General features: G+C 35.8%; 2 long non-coding RNA genes across 3 annotated transcripts; both read right to left on the bottom strand.

Moving 5' to 3' along the window:
* Nucleotides 1-1,250: 1,250 nt before the first annotated feature.
* Nucleotides 1,251-1,953, bottom strand: LOC113301312. The gene is made up of 3 exons (XR_003336216.1): nt 1,909-1,953; nt 1,638-1,738; nt 1,251-1,385 (listed from the first exon to the last, which is right to left on the bottom strand). It is a non-coding gene; the product is annotated as an uncharacterized LOC113301312 (long non-coding RNA).
* An 802-nt stretch (nt 1,954-2,755) lies between these two features.
* On the bottom strand, nt 2,756-4,511 carry LOC113301311. 2 transcript variants are annotated; one of them, XR_003336215.1, is made up of 5 exons: nt 4,000-4,511; nt 3,762-3,886; nt 3,354-3,522; nt 3,117-3,227; nt 2,756-2,835 (listed from the first exon to the last, which is right to left on the bottom strand). It is a non-coding gene; the product is annotated as an uncharacterized LOC113301311 (long non-coding RNA). The 2 variants fall into 2 exon arrangements; XR_003336214.1 differs by having other exon boundaries at nt 3,762-4,511.
* Between the last annotated feature and the right edge of the window lie 1,274 nt (nt 4,512-5,785).

Below are 5,785 nucleotides of genomic sequence, written 5' to 3'. Positions count from 1 at the left end.
TTAACAGTCGCAATGATTAATGTACTAGAGTCAACTTCGTATAGGTTAGCTTGAAAGTATTAGGATACGAAACATTACACATATTGCGAAGATTTGAAGAAGTGAAGAAGTAAGGAGCTACAACCACAACATCATCCTTCCACCTGAGGTTAGTGATATTTGACTTGAACTATTTCATTCGCTAACGTATCTTTCAAGTCGTGCATATTGAAAACAAAACTGCGAAGCATGAACACTCTAGATAGACATGGTATTAAGGAATACAATACGAGGTTTATTGCTTAACCATTAAACTTTGTAGATAAGACATCGACATAATCGTTTGAATGTTATTGCTATTGTGATTATGTATGGGTATGAGGTGAGGATTTCATCCTAGGAAACAATGTTTTACATGTGTTTTAAGAAAGTAAGTTCATGAAATTGGTTTGTGAATCGAAAAAAAAATCGCCAGGCGTTATTGGGATTGTTATTCATTGCATATCTTATGAACGACCAATATGTGTGATTAGTATAACCGCTCATGACTTGTTTGTGTTCTTGGTAAAACTATTCACATAAGGCCTGACTTATGTATTGGTATGACTTTTATTAGTGAAACCGATCTTAAGTAATCACCTGATGGTATGATCGAGTTTATGTGTTTGTAAGATCAACTCTGTGTAAAGGGGAACCGATCCTAGTAAGAGGTGCAATACATCACAAAGGGGAATCTATCCTTGTATGAGGTGCATCAAGGTTTATAGCAGAAAGGGGAACTGATCATATGGACATGTGCAACACGCGCTACACCTAATTCTGGGATTAGAAACATAACTGAGCCGTTAAAAAAAGGTTGTAAAGGCTCTTGCCTGTTACAAAAAGGAGTATTCCAAAAAAAATTGTGAAGGCAATGGGGCCGTTACGAATTTTGAGTTGTAACGGCGTTTGTAACAGGCTTAAGCCGTTACTACGTGTCGAGTTGTAATAGGCAAGAGCCGTTACGAAATTTTTGTAACCTGGCGGTTGTAACACCTTTAAGCCATTACGAACTTTTTTGTAAAAACAAAAAAATTACTGCCAGTCAATATTGACCTGGTCAAAATCATTCAATACGATCAATTTTGACCAGGTCAATAATTAACTGGCAGTTCATTTTCAGCCGGAAATATGTCGGAATCCCAATAACCTTCCTACCCTTTTCATTTCATCACAGTTGCATCACATTCAGTCAATTCATTTAACTTTCAATTAAAGAAGAACATAAATTCTTCCAAGTACCAAAATTCTTGTAAGTATCAAATTCTAAGTTAAAAAACTTACCGAGTTCATAAAAGTTTCCTACATTGTAACTTACAAAACTTACAACATTTAAAAGCAACAATCAGATGCCAATTATCCGGAACCTAAAAATATAAAGCACCAGTTAGCCTCTAGTTCATCATATATAAAACACCACAAGGACAATTCTTTCAAATATGTTAAGTTTAAAGTTTTGGTTCATTTGGGTCATATTTTCATAAGAGTAGAGATCTTCAACCATAGAAAGCTTAACATATTAACATTAACATTTTCTATAGGGATCGAGAAAGTTCTAGAGAAGGAAACATATAGACTATACATTAACATATTAACATCAAGAAGTGTATCAATCTTACCATGTAAAAACCTTGGAAGCGATCACTGAGGATCATTTGAACCTTCTCATACAAAATTGGATTGCTTTTAGAGTCCTTGTTGGAACGCCCCCACTCGTACTCTGAAGGTGTAAGTTTATAGGCAGTTAATGATAGCTACCTTAATTTGAAATCCATAATGCTTTCTAAAGAAGAAATTGTTGTACAGAAGGGGAGTTGAAAGTATATAATTCAGAAAACGGAACTGATTTAAGAGGGTTTACAAATTGAAACAGAGTTTTAATGGGTTAACCTTAAAGTCTCTTTTCTCCTCTCAGGTTGAAGGCAGAGAACCATTATGTGCATTTTCCCACTCTTCTGTAAACCTGATACATGAATTAAACAGTTATGCAGGTTAATACCAAATTGGTTAACCCATTAATAGCATAATTTTCACAACGACATTACCTTTGGTGGCTTGAAAGGGTAATCTGGTGGAAAGTGAATGGTGATGAGAAAAACACCACCATCAAAAGGGCTGTCTGATAGTCCCATTATGGTGGCTTGCCAATGAAACATATCCTCAGCTACAAGACCTAATCAAACAAAAATTCACACAGTAATAAAGTTACTGCCTTCAAAACCAGGATTTCTACAACAAGTGTTGACTCCTAAGCTCACATAATGAACCAATTTACGCATACCCTCAACTTATAAACCTTTGCAAGCTGCGCAACCCATAACCATGATAAAATAACCTTTTTTCACAAAAAATATAACCAAAAAGCTAAACAATGACGGTAAAACTCACCATCACTGCAGGAAGTGGGTAGATCTCTTTCGAGGTCTTTCAATTCCTTTTGAATTCTCTTTGATGTCATCGTACCACCACTATTAATTGATTTAATCTGCAAACATAGTATTTTATTGAATATCTTCAAATCTCAATTGTAAATAAAAAATCTTTTTGGTACCCCGACCAAAATCATGTCAGTGTTGTTTTTTTATACAAGAATCATTAACCATGATGGATAACACTATAGATCAAACAAAACAAACCCTAATAAGAATAATAACACATGGAATATGCTTATGGACAACAGGATTTGTGGTACTTAATCGGAGATCAATTAGATAGGGATGACGTGAAGATATTGTACCGCTTGAGTTCAGGCCATGCATTATTTAATCGGAGATCATCCAAGAAATGACCAGGCTTCGATTCAATCACTGTGTGTTCCTGCCACAAACACACACGCACAAGGAGTTAGCATTTGCCTCTTTTTTTTCATGCCATACTAAGTTGCTGACTTAAACGTAATTTGTCTTTATGGTCAGACCAAACCAGGAATAAGAACATAAGATAAAAGAGGACAGTCAAATACATAGTGAAGACGTAGACAACGGTCATGGAAAATGGGAGGAGCAATTACAACAATACATCTTGTGATCAATATGTAAATGACATCAAGGCCAGGAGACTACAGGATGGAACTCCAGTGTACTCTCTAGGGAAATTACCTTCAAACTAATCCTCACAAGGCCAGTTAGGCCATAAGAGCGTGCAACCACCTACATAACATCAGGCTTCCTACAGATTTTATCCAGCTTTAGCATAGACGATTCCTTCAGCTGATAAAGCAACATAGAAACTTCATTAACATTTTCACACAGCGGCAATATATTGTCATGCTACTTGGTCATACTTCAATTGTTAATTTGGTTTTACGATGAAAAAACAAAAATAAGACCTCAAACCTCAAAAGATTAAGCAGCATGAAACCGAGCCTCACTTGATGGAGCTTCACAGGTGGTCTCCCAACCCGCTACTAGTCCACTCAACTTCTCATTGCATTCGGGAGTTTCTCACAATTCTTCACACCGTATATTCATCAACAAGTATGTTCACCATTAAAAAATTTATGCCCTGCAAAATCAGTTCTTTTAAAACACTTGTAGACCATAAATATCAACAGATACACACTGACCAACCAAGCTTTATATCACAAAGTTCCCATCACAAAAACACCACGGAATAATCATTGATGTAGTGATTCTTAAGAATTCTGCATATACTAGTAGAATTAACAAACAATATGGTGAATCACTGAATTAGGTTAAGTTGCTGAATATAAAACCAAATCAAGATCGAGCTTTATATAATACCTCAAGAGAATGGCTCAGCATATGTTGTTTCAAATGAGCTGGCTTTTGAAAACTAGCACCACACTCCTGATGAGTAGTATCTGATTTTTCCTCTTCTTTTTCGTCGATTCCATTCATTTCAATCTCTTCATGCATCAAATACAAATTACAAATATACAAGCTCAGGAGTTTTTCTTCTTCAAGTCCTTTTTCTAACAATCAAAACTTAAAAGTAACAAATCTAAAGTTTCTTTACAACCTTGTGGTGAGTTTGAAGATGAGATGCGATGAGAGATTTCTTAGATCTCTCTTGGATTTATAATAAAAACATCTGATATCGCTTGCCTTTTATTTCTTTTCAGCAAATCCACCTTCTTCTTCCATCTTCTCCATTGGGTTCATCTCTTACTACTCTCAATGTCTCGCTCTCTTTCTAGGGTTTATACTGCGGCGCGGATGAAAATGTTTTCTCCAACTTTATTACTTAGCAAACGGGACTAGCAGCAGGTATTGACCAATCCTTAATAGGTGAATTCCTTATTCCATTTTCTATGAATCAATTATCAAATCAAAGAAACCCTAATTAAATCTTCAGGTTACCTTTTCGGCTGATTCTGAATCCACCACTCGAATTAGTATTACCACCAACAATTATTCATCAATCATTCCCTTTTGCTTTCGATTTGGAGAAAAGAAGAGGAAAGTGAATCTGTGTGTTTGGGTAGAGAGATTGAGAGAGAAACAGAGAGAAAGAGGCTAAAAGACGAAGAGGCGGAGAAATGGAGATAGAGATGTGAAGTGAATTTTGTGAAGGGAATATAATCTAGGGTTTTTGGTTAGAAATTACATCTCGAGAAAAAAATAAAGGGTAAAGATATTAGTTTAGGTATATACGGTGTAGATGAATTGTTAGAAAGTGCGGGCCCGAGAAGAACTCAGGTATTACGACCCAGGTGTGACCAAGCGTGTGGCTGGCACGCCTATAAAAAACAATCGTAACGGCTTCTTTTTGTTACGCATTTTTGGAAAATTCAAAACGGATAAAGGCTGTTACAGATATTCCATAACGGCCAGTAAGGCGTTACGAATTTGTGTTACTAATCTTAGAATTTGGTGTAGTGACGTTTTTAGGCAAAGGGGAACCGATCCTATGGACATGTGCAACACATATAAGTTAGATACCATATACATGCGGGGAACCGATCCTAATACCTATTCAACCGAATTTTGGAAAGCTAGTGCGACTATACACAGTACTCACATGGAGGTAGAACCGAAACTTGTTTTGGTAGAACCGTTAAACCCATGATTTGTGATTGAGTGTTCTTGATCAATCACATAGTTCTTAAAAGTCAGATGAACCAATTATAAACTAGTTTGCAAGCGTGGATAATTGGTTTCAAGTGACTAAGTATGAAAGAGAAATTACAAAGTAAGGATGTCGACACACTTTGCACACGTGCAGTAATGCGTATCTTTTATTGTTCAAAGATATTCCTTAACAGCTAGAAGGAAGAAAATCCCAGGATCGAAATTAAATAAGTTAAGAATCTTTTAATTAAGGTTTTTAATTATATATATGGAAAATAAGAATTAGTAATGTGCATTACTAGTTAAAGATTTTCCAAGGAGATTTTCGATCAATTTTTGAACAGAGCATTTCCAGGAATTAAGAAAACCAAATTTGGAAATTATTATTGCATATTTTGAGAATATTTTCAGTTTTGGAAATTCCTTGGTGTTCAAACTTCATTGTCTATAAATACTTGAAGTTTGCATTTCGGGCAAACTAATCCTTCGTGACAGCAAACTTTCTCGGTTGTGTTGTTACTGGTGAAGCCACCTTTTCGGAGAGGAGAGTAACCTAATTAGGCGAAATCTCTTACGGCCGCTCAGTTTAAAGTCTTCTTTGGGATTGAGAAGTTCTATTAGTAACGTTGGTGGGAAACTAGATAATTTCGGTTTATCTTTTGTTTTCGATTGATTTTATTGACTAACGGTGGTTGAACTTTGGTTGCACCTAGTTTGTTTATGCTTGAGAATCT

The sequence above is a fragment of the Papaver somniferum genome, chromosome 8, assembly GCF_003573695.1.
Source record: "Papaver somniferum cultivar HN1 chromosome 8, ASM357369v1, whole genome shotgun sequence".
Classification (NCBI taxonomy): domain Eukaryota; kingdom Viridiplantae; phylum Streptophyta; class Magnoliopsida; order Ranunculales; family Papaveraceae; genus Papaver; species Papaver somniferum.
The sequence above is the reverse complement of the archived record's forward strand: the minus strand, read 5'-3'. Positions and strand labels throughout refer to the sequence as shown.